The sequence below is a fragment of the Hemibagrus wyckioides genome, linkage group LG09 (genome assembly GCF_019097595.1).
Source record: "Hemibagrus wyckioides isolate EC202008001 linkage group LG09, SWU_Hwy_1.0, whole genome shotgun sequence".
Classification (NCBI taxonomy): domain Eukaryota; kingdom Metazoa; phylum Chordata; class Actinopteri; order Siluriformes; family Bagridae; genus Hemibagrus; species Hemibagrus wyckioides.
Genome location: NC_080718.1, coordinates 21,155,657 through 21,176,341, shown reverse-complemented (window position 1 = coordinate 21,176,341; position 20,685 = coordinate 21,155,657). Strand labels below are relative to the sequence as shown.

The window sequence follows — 20,685 nt, the reverse complement described above, 5'->3', positions numbered from 1 at the left end:
TTCTGTATGACCTGAGCATTGCTATAAGCAGTATCTTGTTCTGATCAGTGTTGGTGCTGAGCTTTGTTTCCTTTGCTGGTGCTTCTATAGCAGGCAGAAGCGTCACATGAACTTAATATTAGAACAGTCACATGGTTCACATGTGAACTTCAGAACAAAGATTTTTGTGCATGATTAATCAGTTTTCATTTCAATTTTTTACACAGGGCATGCATGTGATTTACGCCCTGAATCATTTACTGTTTTTCCTTATGATCAGTTTCTTTTCATATTCATTTTTTTTGGTGTTTTTTTTCCCACAGGATTTGTTTATTTTCATGCCCTTTTAAAATATTTTTGTTTACATTTTTTTTTTACATATTATTTACAGTATGTTGACATTATTTTTTACACAGTTTCCACAAATTTTGTATGTAATCTAACATATTTTTTCCACATGATTTGTTTATTTTCATGGTCTTTTCAAATATTTCTGTTTGCATTTATTTATTTATTTATTTTTACATATGATTTACAGTATGTTAACATGATTTGTTACACAATTTCCACATATTTATTTATTTTTTTTTCCACATGATTTGTTTATTTTAAATATTATATTTTTGGTCATTTTTCACAAGACTTGTTTATTTTCATTCATTTTATTATTGTTTACATTATTCGGTTATATTTACACTGATCATGATCTATGCACATGATTTATTTGTTTCAACATGCCAACATGCCACATTTCAACCATGGGGTTTCATCTACATGGAATTTTCTCACATGTTTCATTAAGGGTATTACATATTGATTATAAATTCATATTCGTATGAATAGAAATCGTATCAGAATCGTATGTGAAATTATTATAGTGGATTTTGTCTGTAATGAACGCGAGGCCTTTCGCTCTAAAGATTTCTGCTCCATTTTAGACAATGCTCCTATAACTCGTTTCAAACTGTGATGCTGTGTGGAGGATTTTTCACATCCAAAGTTGTTATCACCGGCTGGGAGCACACATCCCTGGTAAAAAGTCATGTGACCTGCAGCCCCTATTATCACCACATCATGAGCATGGCACGCAGCCATCAGCTTCTCTCCTGCCAGCCTCACACGTACTGACATCTGTCATTAGCACTCAGCTCAGACGCTGGCACCGCCATCTTCATCTACAACTGCAGAAACAGACTTGTCTATTATTTTAGCTCTGCAATCCCCCTTTTTTTTCATTTTCCCCCATCCATCCACACCCTCCAGAGGGGAAGAAGGCACTCATGAAGCCATAAAGACATCACAGGATTCTTTAGAAATCCTCATTTGAGAGTCCCAGCTGGATTTTTAACCTCCTCGTTTTGGTGTCGATGACATTTGTGGTACGTGTCTCAGCGCGGAAAAAAAAAAAAGGCAGAGAGAGGGAGATACAAAGTGAAGCGGAGGCAAAAATAATCCTCCCCAAGCAGAGCTGAGAAAAGCAGCGCAATATTGGAAAATGATTACAAAACACACATCCATTATTCATCAGGCACATTGGTGAGGGCGCGTGTCTCTTATTTATGCCTGCTCTTTAAATCAGATTTGTCTGTTTAAATCACTGTAAAATGTTCCGGTCACATTCCTGCAATATTGTCAGAGTATTTCACTGCCTAATGGATAATTGATAATGGCAAGTGACACTGGACTGGAGCAGGAACAAAAGACCACTCGATGTTCTTTGCGAAAACCTTTACTTCTTGAACTGATAAAACTGGATATTTTGCAGAAGACAAAATCTATACCTTAGCTACAGTGAAGCAGATGCGCTACAAAACGAAAACTCTGTAAACAATACAATAAATATTTAAGAAATCAAAGTAGTCAGCCTCGTTGTTGGCTGTCTGGATTGATTTGTATGTTATGTTATGTTATGTCAGGTCTAACGGGGATTGAGGCAAATGCTGCAGAAATTGCAGGTGTTCGATATTACAAAAATAGTTTTATTGTTTAAAAAAATCATTTTTTTGTACTTTGGAGACATCAAACTGGCTGATATCAATAATAAATGTTATTTGTGCTCTTTTGTCCAATAAAGGTGAAGCTGTTTTATTTTGGATCTGAAGTCTGCACATTCAGATGAATGCAACATTCCAAACACTGACATATTTCAGACAACGATAAGTGGCGCGCACTTATTGTTGATTGCATGTCTTTTCACCGTGTCAGAACTTTTTTTTTGTTGTTGTTGCAGGCGAGAACAGCCGTCTAGGTGCGAACAGGATTACTTTTAGATATTGATTCATTTCTGCTCTTTTCATTTGCCTTTCAGGGAGGTCTGACAGCTGCATTTTGACATTTGTTAAAGTGACTCATTTGCCACCTGGGTGACCACAATCACACAGCCTCAATACTGGGATCAGAGCAAACTCATTCACTGTGGTCTCAAAGTCTGAAAAAGGCCCACTTTACACACTTTGGCAAATTAGACACTTGGATACTGTACAAAGTTGACAACCCGGAGTGTGATGATCAACTTTCCGAAGCATGAGAATAGCCTAGTCAAGACATTTGCTTAATTAGACAATAAATGCGTAGACATGGACAGTGTGTGTACATGTGTGTGTGCGTGTGTGTGTGGTTGTGTTTTGTTCAGGCATCTCAGGCTGCCCTAGATGACCTGCAGTGTCCAGACAGAAAGGTGTAAGCAGGTGCTCTGTCATAAGGCCAGCTAATGAATCAGTTTATCGCTTCCCTCCAGGGCAGCAAAGGGCTCATGTTCTGCCCTCTGCCACTGAGTCAGCTCTCCTGACTATAGACCTGAGCGCAGGAATACACAACAAAAACAGAGACATTTGCACCCACCGTGCTTTGGCTGTGCGCTCTGACAGGCTCACAAACACTATCTCCTGTCTGGAGTAGATGGCAGATTGCATAAAAGATATCATACGGTAACACAATTACCCGCTCAGAGGAAGTAATCTTATATATACACACAGGGCATTCATACAAAGCAAATATCAAGGACCAAAATAAGCCCAAAGCAGACAGAGAGAGAGGCACGGAGACGAAATACAGAGCCAAGGGTGCATCGTCAGCGGTTTTTGCAGGAGGAGGGTGAGCCCGCCAGGTGCAGGCCGGAATTGCCCTACTTACAGGAGCTACCGCTGTCCTCCATCACACTCCCACTGCACACTCCACCTCCACGCAGTCAGCCCTTTTGTTTGCCCTGTAGCCCTAAAAGAAATGTAATCCAACACCATATTAAACAACACTGAAAAAAAAAAAACAACAACCCAGTCCTAATTCAGCTAGCTTCCATGCATGAAAATAGCTCTCCGCAAATGCAATACTTCTACTATTATTAAAACTTTCAGCCATTTTGTGTAATTGTATCTAATCTTAGGTACTCTGCTGAGTAGTTTGTGTGTTGTGTCCGTTCTCTGTATCTTCTCTGCCCAATCCGAGATGAAGGTGCTCTCCCGCTCGGCTCTGACCCAGTTATTTTAGTGCTGCCCAACGTTTTCTGCTATGTTCAGTTCCAAAATAGCTCAGTACAGCAAAGCGTGGCGAGCTCATTTCCGTCTTGCGTAAGACACTAATCATTCCCCTGCCTGAGCCCAGTGTTGAGAAATTGCACTCTGTGTCAGGAGTTTATGGACAAAAAAATGGCAGTAGTGCAACACGAATAGGTGGTTAATTGTGCAAGGAAAGAATTGAGAATGAAATAATTATTGACACACCGTATTTTCAGTGCAGGAAAGCCAGGCTTGGTGTAAAGGCAAAATACAGAATCTCCCATTTGTATAGTTCTGACATTATAAGTAATGTTCGCATTTTAGAGCTCATTACTACTTGGCATATGTTTGCAGAAATGCAAAGCCAGATGTGTTAGGAACGGTTGCTGTGAGTTTTGAATAACTGTGTAAGGTACTGTATAATCATGCCAGCATCTTCCTTATGAGCAAATGGAAAGCAGAGTAGCTTCACATGCCATAAAAGCTTGGGATCTCTTATGTTTTCCACACCATGTGTAGATGTTCTTAATGAATATTTCATATAGCTGTCTTCAGTAGAGGATGCTTGAACAATACTTCACAATCCCTTTGTTTTTTCCCCCTTCACTTCACTAATGGCAGTAACGTTATCCCTTAAAGCCGTTTCTGATTGCAGGTTTTAGTTGCTCTGTAGTCAGGATTGTGGTGAGACATCCCCAGCCCTCGGCTCTCCAGTGTCGGTGTCTGAGGCAGTGGGGTGATGGGGCCCTAGATGGATACGTTTAAGCATGAAGGGGTGCACAATGGCTCGATAAATACTGTATAAAAATATATGGGAATCGACATCAGTATTGGACATTAGCATGAACAGATTAGTATAAAAGACTGATATAAAACTGTTGACATTGCTGGCTTTCAGTGTAAGATGTTTTGGGAAAACCTTATGCAAAATTTTAGGGGTTGAAGATTACCTTCACATTTTAGATGCTTACAAACTAGCACTTGGGGCATCTCAGAGAGCAGAAGTGGGTTTGATATCATCATTTACTTACTATTTGTGTGAGAAAAAAAAACGAATCGTTTTTGTTTTTTGTAACTCTTCTATGAATATGTTGCCCCTAGCAGGCTAGGTAAAAAGAAAAATACTCATGAAAGACTACAGATTATTAAACCCTGAGTTTCTACTTTCCTATGAGCCATTAAGCACCACTGTGGAGTGTGACATGATGAACATGGGCACAACCAAAACAGGAGCAAAATCTATTTTTTGGCCTCTGGTAAAAAGAGTTACCTTGCATTGTGTAGTTATGATGAACTACTTCTTCTCTTAAAGCACATGAATAATTTTACCACAAAATCATAGATTATGGACCACAGGTTATGCTAACAGATTATTAAAATTTAAAGGTTTTATTTAATCGTAACTGTAATTATAAAAGTGTTTACTAGCACCATTTTTCCCAGTTTCAGTCTTTCAGTCTCATTGCCCTGTATCAATGCATGTAGTGAAACATCAGAGCGATGTGTGATTGTAAGGAATAAAACACACCAGTGATTTACCAACAATTACAATGTTTTGTTTATTAATTATTTATTAAGCACGCCATGCTTCTTTTTGGTTCTACTTACAGTAAATGTTAATGAAACATCCACAAGAAAAGATAGTTCCTGTTGTCACTTACTTTATAGCAGCTGTGAACAGCTGCTTCTTTAGGTTATAGTTAATCAAACAAAATGGCAGTTTGTAATGTTAACAAGAGACTGGAAAAATCTCTCAACTGACGATCTTCCTTTTGGCAGAAAACAAGCCTGACTGTTACAAAGCGCTGACTCTGGAGACTCCTTTTGTAAATGTTAAAATAATTATATGCTTACAGAAAATTTCATTATTAACATCAACAATTGTATATTCTTCTTGTTGTATAACATGTGTAAGCTATATTAGTTTCAGATTATGCGTTGTGTCCATGATACACTTCACTATGAATGTAAAAATTCAACGTGTTAGAACAAGTGCAGTGATAAAAAGCTGTAGCTTGTCTGGCAGCCAAAACTACTGTCAGATCCCCTGTTATAAAAATTTGTCATCGCCTTTTTGATCAATAAGATTCGAGAATTCAACAGTGTTAAGAGATAGAAATGATGTCAAATGAGGATGGGTTCCCTTCTGAGTCTGGTTCTTCTCAAGGTTTCTTCCTTCATTAGGGATAAATGTTAGAGATAAATAGTAGCTTACCTTTAAACTTTCTATGTTTCTATACTTCTGTAAACCTTCTTTGAGAAAATGTCCATTGTTAAAAGCGCTATACAAGTAAATTGAAATAAGTCACTATACATTTTCCTGAGATATTTCTTTAGTACTTTAGTTACATGTACTACCCTGTGCTTCTGAAAGTACCTGATACTAGAGACTTTTGCACCAAATGCCACCATTTCCCTCCTTTTTCTGCACTATCACATATCATAGCTGACTTGATTAAATGCAATCAAGTATCTGCAAGCATCTTAGAGACATTCCCAATATTCAAGTTGCATTTTTTTTTTACTGCTAAACAAGCTCATGTATCATAGGCAGTAGACTATGCACTGTGGCCTAGATTAGAGAACACAGTCTTGTTGTACGGGGGCATTTTGTTGACTAGCCGTCCTGTACAAATGCATTTTATGGCTGACTGCTCCTGCTGTGACACTGCGGTGGTGGAGGCAGTGGAGGATGTGGTTCCACCCTCTGGTACTGCTGGTGTTGGCTGGCTGTAAGTGTCAATCATGTGCGTGGTGCTGTGTTGCTCCGCTTTACCCTGCATGGCTTGCGTGACTGCAGGGCCACACCTGTCATGCAGAATGCGTCTGTCAGAAGCTGATACTGAACGACATTCTCTCTCTATGTCTCTCTCTCACTTTCTCTCTCTGTCTCTCTTGCTCCGTCTCTCTCTCACTCTCACGCTCTCTCTCTGTCTGTATGACTCACAGTCTGGCCTCTACGCTGACCTCTTGGTGCCTCCACAAGCTCTGCTTGTGAGTAAGGACAGCACGCAACACATTCATGACTGTCACAGTAACGACAAGGAAGATTGGCTGGAATGTTATATCTTGTAGATTCAAGGGTTCATGATACAGTCATAGCCATATGTACACAATAATTTTGCGTTTATCTTCCCCATTTATACTTAAAAATAACTATAACTATATAACTATAAAAAAATCTTGAATTTTTTTTTTTTTTAAAAAGTAGAGATGACATGATATCATTGTTTCTTTTCCCCAATAACAATACCAACACCTACACTAAAACCTTGAGTGCTGGCAGATATTGATACTGGCTCATCTGATATTTAAATAAAACAACAAAACTACAAAGCTTTAAAAGTGTTGACATGACTTATATGAAAGAGCAGCTTAACAACAGCAGTTCAACACAAACACTAAAACACTTACAAATAGTAATAAATATAATAAAGTATCAGAGTTTGTTGCAATAAAATCGATTCTAAAAAAACTGCTAATGCTATATTTGTTAGACGATCAGATTTTACAGTTTTTCCCCCTGATATTTTGGGTATGGTATCAGTGCCATCTCTAATTAATAGGTTAATTTCCTAAGAAGTCTTACTTTTAACTGTAGCAAGATGTCTGAACATGTTTGGAAGTGTGTGTGTGTGTGTGTGTGCATCCAAGCCTCAAGTCCTCACCATCTCATCCAGACTCACATGAATAAGCAGAGCTACTCTGCATGTATAATGAAGCGTTATGTTCTCTGCTGATAATAGACAGAAACAATGTTTTTAAAAGCGAGCAATGAATTCCTGATGAAGTGTGAAAAGACTGATTAAAATGACTGTGATGGCAAGCCACAATCATCTGTCGCTCACTCAGAATGGAGGAAGAGAAGGAAAGGGAGCATCCATGGATGCCGTCCATCTTCGCTGAATGGCAATGATGTGTTTGGGCTCTCTCCACTAGCTGTCTCGACGATTGTTATTGGATGAAAGATTGGATGCCTTGTACTGTATTGAGGTGGAATTCTTGTCACTGACTTCAATAGTAGTTATTTGCTTTACTGCTAAAGCAGGTGTTGAGATCTTTCACATGTCTGAGCAGTGGTGCAGGATTTCATTTTGCTATTGAGTAAGAGAAACAGTGTATTTCACCTGATGGACAGGTTTCCGATAGGCAGCATTTTGGGGCAGCATGTGCTCTAATCAAAAGGTACTGTGGCTGCTTAGTAAGGGGGTCTTACTTTGGCTAAATTGGTGTAGGCACTTTAAAAAAATCTTTTAAAATCTGTGTACTAATCCATGTTATCCAAACATGATCTTTGCCAAAGCACCTTTTCAGTTCAAATTGCTGGTTACTGAGACCATCAAAAGATTTTAGGGGACCACAGCTCAAAAATAAAAAGCCTTTTGTGGTACAACCCTAGGAAAAAAATGGTACTAAGCTATATTTTTTGTCACTAGAGTGGTTTCCTCAAGGGTACATGTTTTCAACCTTCAGTGTATGAATCTTTCCTGGAACTGTGCATCGAGTGTAATTATTCTGAAAGCCAAAAAATGTCTCTTAATGTTCATTCGAATACCTTTAGTTATTTTCTAAAGGTAAACTACATTCACATTATCATATGTCACTGTTACATGCTAACGGCACAAAAGGTGTACGCTTGAAGGAACCACCTCACTGACAAGGAAATATACCCTTTTTTGAGAGTGGAACGATGGAATTTTCATTTTAACCTCATGCGAAAGTTTTTCTCATGCTCTGTGTTTTTTTAAATTTTATTTTAGTTTGGTGTTAGTTAGTTTCGAATGTCTTGTCTAATACAGAGAAAATGGAAACAGTTGTTGGTTCATAGACTCTGGATCTAAGTCATAGTACACTATGAGAGCTGTTACTGTTTATTTGCTTATTTGTTGTTTATTTGTACCCAATGAACAACTGGATGCTTCAAATAAAATTATCTTCATGCCAAGGCTATAGAGATACTCCAGAACTAAAGGGCTCCTTGGAATTTTCAACCTCTAATAGTCAGTAGAAGAGATGATTTAAGGACCTTGGACAGCTCCTCTGAGTCATTGCTCCAAATGGTACACCATTTCAGTACTAATCTTAGACTGCACTGGTGGTGGTGTTGGTCTGTATAGAATCAAGAGACTAAATATTTCATAATTGACTCAGCTCACAGACCACTTTTATTCGCTCAGTGAAATCTTCAAATCAGCGGTGCAATAATTCTTTGTTGTAGTGTACCATGCCAGATGACGCTAACCCCATAAACAAAGACTGATGAGGACTCCCTTGTGTTGCTTTTGTCTCTGGTGATGGGGCTCTGTGTGACTGGTTGGTGCCAGCCTCCTGCCCCTGATGCCCTATTTACCCTAAGGGTGATCTGGCAGAAACTCAAAACCTTGGCACCAATCTGCTCGACTCATATTCTCCAGTTGTCTGTCAGAGACTCATAATTGTGGCTTGCTAGCACATTACTGGAAGAGAAAACAAAGAGAGAGACAGATGTGCGTATATGACAATTAACTCCTTTCCTGAAGTGTGACTGGCAGCCTGTGGCATGATTGAAGGCACTGCCAGTCCCCATTTTTTGATTTTTGCTATTCTGCCTCCCAGGCATCTAACAGCTAAAAGGGCATACCCTGGGTACACATACCAATGTGGGGCATGCAGAGCACACAGAGTCATACGTTTGATGAGAAGGGACGCTTTTGAAGCATGGAAACCCACCTCTACATTTGGACAAAGGCAAAAGAGAGAGAGAGAAACAGGCAAGCAAACAAAGAGCAACACAGATTGCATCTTTAATAGCAGAAGCAGACAGTGGGTTTGACACTGAATATAAGCAAGCTTCCACATTTTCAAAGGAAGCCTTAATGAGCAAAGAGGATCCTCTGAAGGGATTACTGAGGGATGTGGCTCTGTTTTATCTCTGTGCAGGAGTGGGAGAGTAAACACAATAGCCAGGAGACTGTTTTTTTTATTTATTTTTTGTGCTGTTGTTGTTGTTTTACAGGGCCATTGTACCTTTGGAAAACTATCACTGCCAGTGATTACTGGTGGATTTATACCTAATAACTAGTGGCCTCAAAGGAGGATCCGCTCTGAGATGTGAGATCTATGTGAAAAATCAAAACACGGAATTCAGGGTACAGTGGTTGCCAGAGAACTAATGATCCTGAACTGGTTCTCTGTGGAGCGTAATACTGATAACGAAATACAGGAAATCACGGAAACCTTTGGCTGTTGTTGTGTTTATTTTTTCAAGCGAATCTGAGGTATCAGGGTAGCCAGTTTCTGCCACCTCAGCCAATACAATTCTCCTCCAGTATTAAACGCAAATTATCCCCACAAGGACTGCTACCTTTTACACAAATTACACATGATTGTGCATAATTCGATAAACCCTATGTCTCATTATAGAAATAGCGTATGTGAATTTACCTGCTCCTTTCAGAACAGACAAAGGATCTAGCCGATATTTTACTCCATGGCAATTAAAACACTTGACTGCTGCATGTGATTTAGTGAGGGTTGTTTGTCTACAACAGCCACATGGAATTTACCGTGCACTTTGCCAGGACTGAAAAAAATAGATAAAATAGAAGCAAAACTAGGTTGGGAAAAGGAACTGTTTTTTCCATGCTGAAGACTCACAGGAAGCTTCTCAGGGAGAGGAAAATGGGACAGGAAGGGTGCAGGGGAAGATGGGTTGATGGGTGATATCTTTAACTGTATGATAACAAAACTGGTAATAGAAACAATAATAGGAGCCTAGGCACAAAGCAGCAGCATGACAGCACTCCATTCAGCCTGCTTCAAAGCTGCCAGGGTGTGTGTGTGTGTGTGTGTGTGTGAGTGTGAGTGTGACTGAAAGAGGGGATGATTGAGATGAGGCGTAATTGAGGCTGAAGCTGTTTTGATGGGGCATCGCGGCCGTTCCCAGGGCTGTTTACTTGGCTAGAGGCACAGCTCCAGACACTTGGACGAGTGAGAGTGGCAAAACTGCAAACTGCAGTGTGCTGGAGAGGTGGTGAGAGCAGACAAACTGGACATACAGAGCTCTCAACTCATCCAGCAGATATTACAGCTCCATAAAGATAACGACAGATTCAGATTTGATGCTGAAGTGGGTGGGTCTAGACCGAACTGATTTTGTTGTTGTTGTTGTCATCGATGTTTTAAAGGCTCTTATTAGATGCTAACCATGTCACAATGCCCCAGAAAGACTGGAAAACAATGAAATAACAACATGCCTGTTAGAAAAAGGAAATACTCTTTTCATAACAACATACGACAATTTACCAAACACTGTGTTATACAATTACTGAACTTTCTCAACCGCATCTACCTCACTCTAGTTTCGAAGTGGATTCTACCGGATACCATGTGGAACTTTCTGGCAAGCTTTCTGTCTGATGTGACTGAAGAAGCTAGGGATCTATCTTTGTAAGCAACAATCACATTCCCAAATCAGAGCACTGTTAATTATACTTGACAATAATTGCCACCTAGTAATATTTTATCATATTTATTTATGTATGTATTATTTTGTGAGTGGTTTAGGTCAGGTTTAGGGCTTTAGGTCATTGACTTCCTTTTTGTATCTATATTTGTTAGAACACATTCAGAAGTCTCACATTTGTTTATTTTATAGAAGATACGTGAAGACTTGAGGAGACGTGGAGATTTGTGCAGAGGTGTAGAGATGTGGATGATTTGTGCAGATGTGTAGAGATGTGGATGATTTGTGCAGATGTGTGGAGGCATAAGAAGATGTTTGGAGATATGTGGAGACATTAAGAGGTGTGAGGAAATATGTGAAGACATGAGGAGATATGTGGAGATCTGTGGAGATGTGACTCTTCGCCCGGGAATATGTGAGGAGTTATGGTGGAGACGTGAGTCGAGATAAGGCGAGGTGTGGAGACTTAGTCAGAGACAGGAGTCATGTAAGATGATTCAAGAGGTGGATTCCAACCAATGGTAAGGAGGAGAGTCTGTGGTTGTGCATTCAAGAGCGTGGGTGTCTTATGGTGTGTGTACAGGAGTGCCAGTTTGCATGTGTGTGTGTGTGTGCGTGTGTGTGTGTGTGTTTGGGTGCCAGGGGAGCCAATAACCATGGAGATGTGGGTTGTCCTGTCTGCTGTTCTACCTTTAGGAAAAATAGCATGACAGAGAGAGAGAGAGAGAGAGAGAGAGAGAGAGAGAGAGAGAGAGAGAGAAAGAAAGAAAGAAAGAAAGAAAGAAAGAAAGAAAGAAAGAAAGAAAGAAAGAAAGAAAGAAAGAAAGAAAGAAAGAAAGAAAGGTTTTGCATGCACACATCTGGATGTTAGAATGCTAACATCTAGGATGCTAGATTTCCATTAAGAGACATATTGTGGTAATCGTGCAACATGATATGATAAGGAGAAATCTGATTTGGAAGCCAGTATATGCAGTTTTCAGTGTACACATGGTCAGTAGAACACGCACACACACACACACACACAAGGGTTTGCAGACAGACGTGTGTTTAACATGTGTGTTCTAGTGTGTAGGAAGCTATGCTGCAGGGCATGAAGCTTCTTCATACCTCCATCTGCTGACTTCCTCAAGAGTCTGCTTTCCACCTGAGCCCAGTCGTGCGCGCACACACACACACACACACACACACATTCAAACAAACGCACACGTGAGCTCACACACGCACACTTGCAAATGAGCTCTAGACCACATGACCAAAAATTCTATGCAGAACAGCAAGCAAGAGATTTAATACTAGCTAATAATGCTTTTCAACAGGCTTTACTCATGCTCTTACTGCGAGGTAGTGATGATGCCTGGAGTTTAAAATACGTGCTTATTATATTATCCTTACACACTTTTTGGCTGTGCATTTTTAATGAAATTTAGAAATGTTCTTATGCCTGCATTTCGTTTTGTATCCATTTTACTTTCTGTATAATTATCCCCATAGACTGAAGCATTAGCCAAAGATAGGACTGTCACATATGTGTCTTTGTGTCTTTGTTTGTCTAGGCTGCTTGCAGGTGGGCTTGATGCCCATCTAATTCACTTACTTGGAGAATAGGCATGATGCCCATCTGTCTGAGATGCTCAGTCTGTTTATGAGCCCAAACCGATGCTGTTCTACCATCACACCTCTTTAGATGCCAGCCTGTGTTTAACACCTTCACAGATTTGTGCGCTCAGTGAGTTTTTTTTATTGACCGCAGGAGGTGCACTTAAGTCTCATAAATGCTTTCTTCAGTCTCCATTTTAAGAGGCATGCTAGCAATTGGTCTAAAGGTACAAGCGCTACAACGCACCACTGAAAAAGATAATTTATTTGTAATAGGAGACAATAATTTTTTAATGACTTTACAAACCTCTATATAACATTTATAAATAATGTCATATATTTTACATTAATGCTATAAGATACATTTCGACATGAAATATATATATATATATATACATATATATATATATATATATGTCCAAATGTATCTTATACCATAAATGTAATATATATATATATATATATATATATATATATATATATATATATATATATATATATATATATATATATATATATATCTTTTTTATATATATATATATATATATATATATATATATATATATATATATATATATATATATATATTAAATAAAAAAAGCCGTGAGCACATTTTCTGTTTTTTATATTATGTATTATTCGGTGCCAATCATTTGCCAAATAAAATGATAATTGTGACAAAACAAGTATAAAAATGAAGCAAAATAAAGCAAAGCAATGAATAACAAAATTAAGATAAACAAAGTGAGAAAACAAAACAAAAATAAAGCAAAGCAAAACATAACGAAACAATGAAAAAACAAAACAAATCAAAGCAAAATAAAACAAGTAAACAAAAACCCTATAGCTGCACTGAGCCTTTAATATTTTAATGGGAGGTTAATTATTGTTGATAACATCAAATATCATTATTATTAATATCAGTGAAACAAATAATTTTTTTGAAAATGTTCCCTGATTTCTTTCTCCTGCTGATTTCATTTTACAAGAAGAATATCACAGAATATCATAAGAGACACGGGCATCTCTAATACAATGAATTTTCAGTGAAACTTATTTTTCCTGCTTCTTCGATTTCTTTCCTTGGGTAGTAGATAACTGCAGTCTGCCGAATGCTTCGCTTTTGCTGGCTCACTGCTGCAAAACCTGTAGAAATTATTGGTATAGTTCATGCAAATTAAATGCATATGAGTATAAATTGGGGCGTGTCGCATGCATTTGACACAAATAAAGGATTAGTGAACGGGAGCTTAGGCCCATGTAGCTGAAGCTGATTCATCAGTTATGCTCGAATCACAGTCTTTACGACTGTTTCATGAATCAGATTCATATTTATTTCATCATTTCAGGTCTCTTATTTTACACTATATTAAACAATAAGGGCCATTACGGTATATACAATCAGCCTGGAATATCATACGGTCAGGATCTCCGCCTGTATGTCACTTCACAAAGTTCTTCATGATAAATAAAACATTAATAACGACACGCACAAGCTTTCTATAATAACACGCTCCGTCGTTTTCATTCACGGTTATTCTTAAACAAAAGTAAACATCTGAGTAATATGTTGGTTTCTAGCAGCAGGGCTGGTGAATGGAAACTGTTCCTTACACAAAATTTCAACCTGCCATACAATCAGGGCAGATTAAGAAACCAGTCATTGCATCCAGACATCCCTTCTTTTCTCTTAGGAGGGACAAATGTATCTGCTGGCACCGGGTAGTCCCTAATGCGTTTGGCTCTGCTATGTGAGAACAAAAGAGTTTTACCCATTAATTCACACCAACCTTTCATAATGACTGCTTTTCTCTCACTACTGCGTGGACAGTTGTTGTTGAGAGAAGAGAGAGATGTGTGTTAGGGTCATTATGGGAAATGGATGCCTTTTTTTGGCAATATGCACAAAAATATCTTTCATTTTTTCGGTCAACTTTTTATTCAGAAAAAGGATTGCGGAAAAGCATACTGCTTCATATAAGGAATAGATATCATAAGGGATCTGTCAGTTCATCAATTACTGGGTATTAAATACATAATTATATGCACTTTTACATAACTGATCAAATTTATGTTAAATATCTTAATACAGTGTATTTCCTTTCTCGTTGCTTTATAAAATGCTCTTAACATCTAACCACACAATCTATTTTGTGTTTTTTTAATGACATTACCATATATTTCCATTATATTCAATTCCGTTATATTTCTATATTTCTATAACAGTGATGACATAAAATAACCGAACTGACAATGTTCAGGAATCTTCATTCATTCATGATTTCTTTTTTTTTCTTTTCTTTTCTTTTCTTTTCTTTTTCTTTTACACAAATGCTTTATCAAACTCTCAACTCTGTTCCTGTACATATCAACCTCAGCTACAGTGCCTGCTTTATGATCCTGTCTAGTTTACATCCAATTTAAGAAAAAAAAATAAAAGTATGAATTCTTTCAAAATACAAGTAGCATAGTTGTAGGATTGTCACCAGTGGTTGTGCAATATAAAATATTATGCATGAGATAAAATGAAGCAAGAACTTGCTATTGTTCTCTGTAGTTGAATCCCTAAAAGCATGAGACTTAATACAAAGCACATGTTAAAAATAAATAAATAAATAAATAAATAAATATAAAATCATATTAAATATCAAAATATCATCACATATAACATAGAATAATCAGAATAATTTTATAGATTTTTATGTTTTTTATTTTTGGGATTTTATATTTATTATTATTATTATTATTTTTTAAACTTTTTATTACATTTTATATTATTCATTTTTTCTATTCTACTCTATTCTATTCTATTGTTGTCCTATCAGCCTTTGGATGAACATTCTTGAGGACTTTCTTGTTTACAGTAGAATTGATTCAAGGCTTATAAAAGGTGTTATAGAGACATTTTAAATCATGTGCTTTTGAACTTTTTATATCAAATTTTGCCGTAAACACTGATCTGCAGTAACATTTCTACCCTCAATTACACTTTACAGCTCATTTAGTTGTACTGCCTATAAGGCATCACTTTAGTTTTAGACTCCTTCTCCTGAAGCTTAAACTTCTTACAATTAACAGGTATAAAGAGTTATTGCAAAAAAGAAAAAAAACAAAAACATTAACTCCTATGATACTATGTTATATGGTATTTGGGTTTGCTTCATAACATTTTCAAACAATATGCTCCTATGCTAATACTGTTTATATAATGAGGGGAGATCTTGTTATTTTAATTTCACATAGACAATTCTGCTGTCCCAACATGACGAAATCTGTTTAACTCATCTTCCTGAAATGCCCCTGTGAAAGAATATGTCTGCATCAGCTTCTTAAAAGAAATGAGATGAAATATGTTATGCAGCACAAGCAGCTGTCATATTTAATTGATATAATATCTGCAGTATACTTTATTGACAATTTGTACAACTTTTTTTTTACCCATCTTTCTACCATAACTAGTGACCAGTGTGTTAACTTCAAATGCAAACAAAACATGTAGTTACATTACATGTGGCAGAAAGTAAATGCATACAAGTGAATAAGTTTTATTTCCTAGGTTTTTTTAATTGCATATTGAAGAAATGTAAGATGGTTTTAGAAATTTCATATGCAGTTTTCAACCTTATGAATGAACTAAATAAAATACAACTTAAAATGACCTTTTCCTCAGGCATTGGTTCCTCAAGTACTCTAGCCCACCTTCTCACTGACAGTGTCTAAAAGATACAGCATTTTTTCTTGAAAAATGTGAAGAAAAAAAAAGAAGAAGAAGAAGTAAATAAGTTAACAGTGCTTTTTTTAACACAAGTTTTTTTTTCCATAAATGGCAACCTTTTATTTGAACCTTTTATCTTCTTCAGTTTTATTTTTATTTTATTTTATTTATTTTTTTATTAAATTAAAAAAAGTTTCTTAAACAAACAAAACAAAACAAAATGTTCAACATTTTCCAACAATGTTGGAAACATATTAATATAAGAATATATTAATATACAATTTCCACACATTTTATGCAAATAAAAGGGGGAAAAAAAACCTCTTCCAAAACAGCTGTAGTAAAAATGGGATTAAATTAGAAAACGTAGAAAATATCAAAGATGTCCAAAGTAAGTATAACATGATATGTATATATATATATATATATATATATATATATATATATAGAGAGAGAGAGAGAGAGAGAGAGAGAGAGATGAAGGGCTTAAATATTTGACCTAATATATATATATATATATATATATATATATATATATATATATATATATATTTATATATATACACACACACACATATATATATATACACACACACACACACACACACACATATATATTAGGTCAAATATTTAAGCCCTTTCTAGGTTCATCTCTTAGCTCACTACAAAATTGTACTACAAAATATACTTTGTAATCAAATTACTCTGGATGTGGTGTGTGCTCTTGGTAAATGACACTTTGCAATCAATACCAGGCCAAGGTTTACAAGCTGTATAAACAACGCTTTGTGTCTGGTTGTTGTGTGCCCCGTGTATCTGTGCCCTGCTCTGTGGGGGCAGACAGCCTGCAGGCTTTAGTGGGCACTAGATGCCATGTCTGCACGCAGGGTCATTGATATTCTGTGAGGCATCTTGCTGGAGCTGCAGAAGCAGCAGCAATCTGGCTCCCTACAGCCTGACCCAGCCAAGCACACACAGAACAATAGAGCTCATCACAGGGCCATTACCAGCAGGACGTAGTTATATACGGACAAACACACACGCACACACACAGGGACCACATGCACACACCTCACAGTTGCAATCACACACTGACACATACTATAACAAGCCATGCATTCATCCTAACACATACATGCAGATCGACATGCTGAGATGTAGAGACACTGGTTATTAGATACACAAGCAGAAATTAGCAATGCATTGTTCGCTTCATTACTGAAGAATCCAAAACTTGGCCATGGAACTACTTCTCTCAAGCTCAACACTTCTATTCATAACACTGACATTTGCGAACGGATGAGACGCCAGATCCGTGTAAAACGCAGAGCTCTGTCCTGCTTTGCGAGACTCCCAAGTGAACGAGGCTCCCAGCTGACTACACTGTTTATAGCTCCTGGCATATGGGTTTCCAAGGATGACACGTTTCGCTTGTTATGTATATTTATCCAGTGGTTATGATTTATGGTTGCCAAGAAACAGTCAGAATCCCAACCTGACTAAAAATGGCTTCTTGCTAACAAAAGCAGCGGTCTGTCTAACTAACTTCATGGAATGCACACTGGGAGAGAGAGAGAAAGAGAGCGAGAGAGAGAGAGAGAGATGTAGGGTGTCCATGAATCTTCTTGGGCAGGGTGATAATCGTGTTTTTTTTCTGATTTTACTGGTGGCATTGGAAATAAACTGAACAGTAGGGGCTGTATAAGGATGTATAAGCATACTAATATAGTGAAATGCTGAAAAGTAAAGAAGGCATTTTCACTTAAGCAAGAGTTAACACCCTGAAGGTTGTTTTTCTAGGGTTAGGGTTAGGGTTCGGCAAGTGCTTTTAATTCCACTTTTACCACGGTTTCCCAAAAATTATAATAATAACAACTGAGAATAATTTTATTTGTTTATCATCACATTTAATTTTAACTTCCTGTTATCTCATTTATTATAATAATTATTCCCTTTCCACCCCCCACCCCCCCTACACTAATAATACAAAAAATGCATCTTTATGTCATGTTATAGAGAAGCACAGACGGCAAAGTATCCATTACTTTCATACACTGCTTCTATGTTAAACGTCAAATAAGCAACTCAAAGCTCAAATTTTATTTGTCACATATGGGATCATGTAGAAAAGCAGTGCTTTTTATGAAAGTCCTGAGATAGATAAAAAAATAAAAAAGAGCCAAAGAAAAGGGTAAAATAAATAAATAAATAAAATAGATTAAAAGGGAAATAAAATGGGATTTTTCTGTAAAATAAAATGGCTGTACAAAGAAAAATAAATAGACAAAATCTAGAAAAATATAGCATATGATTATAATGACTGATAACAATTATGAAATTTTATTTGTTAAAAAAACCAACACATTAAAAATTCTTTTATTATTGGGTTTAGCTTATGTCTGATATACAAGATGAATAATGCGGTTATAGAAAACTCATCAACCACATCAACAACGTTTCATAACAAAACACATACTACATACTAAATAGTGTGTCTAAAAACACTGACAGCGGTATGCTAACATACTGTTTAGTGTAGCAGTATTCAGTTTGGGATGTCGTCCAATTCTTTAAGTCTTGAAGTATATCTAATAATTTGTTGTTAATAATCATCTTCATTATTACAGAAGTGTTGTGAGAATTAAGCGTTTATTGCAAACCAACGGATGCTAGCTGGAGCGTTCAATCTGCTAAATCTGTACTGCAGCTCTGATCTTTAATTGCTTGCTGTGTTGGACCCACACATAGCACAACACATAATGTGTACAGTAGCGTGATTTTTGGGATCATTTAGTTGTATAGCTAAAACAGAAGCTCTTGTTGATAAGTTCCTCTGATGCTTCAGTATCCTGTGTTGTATCTGTACTACATAGCTGAAGCTAGCGAGCCATCTGGCAAATTTGATACAGCTAGCTAAACAATGAGATGGAGAATCCAAATTATATGGCTGTTAGATTTCAGTGAATATATTTCATCATTTTTGTTTACTGATATTTTATGTTATCCAGAATTGCTAGGTAGATAATATTAGGCCGCTAGTTTGGTACCATAATGGCGCTGATGTGTAAAGCTAGACTTCTTATGTTGTTGTGTACAAGAGGATTTGAAGTGTAAAAATCCTTTCTTTCTCTTTTAATATACACTGTTCAGCTGTTGACAGAAAAAATCATTTAGACTACAGTTTTTCACTGGTTTGTTAGCTGTGGCTACTGCTGCTTGGCACTTTTTATCATTTTACGTATTGTGTATTGGGAATATGTCTGCAAACCCGAAGATACAATCCCGAGTAGTTTCCCAAGTGTTTAATTTCATTGTAAACACCTTGTCAATTCAAGAAGCATTACTCTCCATGTTTGTGGTTTTCCTACAGAATTTGGTAAGAGAGCATGATGGATCTCTAGTGTGTACAGCGTTAAAGATAAATCACCCTTACTGCTCGCTTCTGTCGGACACTGCCTTTCTAGCTCATTCCTTCTTCGTCAAGCCACTTTACTCTCTCTCTCTTTCTCTCTCGCTCTCTCTCTCGCTCTCTCTCTCTCTTTCTATCTTACTGTGCATTCTGTTATTTTTCAGAGACTCAAGCCATCACTTTCCCTGTTCTCTGAGGATCATCGATACAAAACTGATTTGAGCGCAGCTCGCTGGAATAATAAGGCTTTCAGCAGCCCGGCCCGTCACTTGGCTCATAATTAAGGGCCTGACGCCTGCATTTGAAGGCAAATCAAAGAAAATGGCCTCGCTCTCCCATTGCAGTGCCTGATTGCTGCCTGGCATTTCTCACCTGAATTTCCCTGCTGTCCTTGCATTGTGCGGGTGATTACTAGAGTGTGAGGTAATTGCGCTTCGGGCAGATGGCAGTTCCACGTAAAGTCTCTCTGGTTCCCAGAAGAGCCACAACTGCATGTTTGTTTGGAGGTTAAAGGGGTTGAGTCCTTCAAGGCATGATAGTCTGCATCAGACTCAGATCAGGAGAGCAGGGATATGGGATTTCTGTTCTCATTCTAGATGGTCAATGATGTGAGAAGATCTTATTGGTTAATAATTCTAATCCTTGTGCTGCAGTTATTGGATGAAGGTTTCAAGTTTAGAAATACCAATGACTTATAGGCATTTGAGAAAGTTTTATATCATATAGTGTGGTGAAAGAATGAAAGATACAAGAATCATTATCCAAGTTCATAGTGTGTGTAGGGGGTTAAAATACAGTCAGGAAGAATAAACAAGGATGATGTAAGGATCAATAACCAAAAACAGCAGATATACACACCAGGACAACATGGAGTTTGAAAAGTATTTGAGACACACACACAAAGAAAAAAACAAGGCTTTTACTTAACAAACAACGAATCATTTCAAGATCTCACAATGAGACATAATGTGATATAACAAGGTACACATAGACAAACTAATCAAAACACAAGGTGGAGACAGGACTAGGACATCACAGGGGAACT

The 20,685-nt window shown here is 37.2% G+C and overlaps 1 protein-coding gene across 3 annotated transcripts in view; it reads left to right on the top strand.

Moving 5' to 3' along the window:
* Positions 1–20,685, top strand: part of myt1lb (myelin transcription factor 1-like, b) — a 104,815-nt gene that overhangs the window by 6,214 nt on the left and 77,916 nt on the right. Inside the window, exon 3 of one of the 3 annotated variants that reach the window (XM_058400068.1) lies at positions 6,423–6,467. The exons of the other annotated variants lie outside the window; for them this stretch is intronic. The gene's annotated coding sequence lies outside the window, so the exon portion shown is untranslated. The remainder of the gene's footprint in view (positions 1–6,422; positions 6,468–20,685) is intronic. 3 annotated transcript variants of the gene reach the window in all.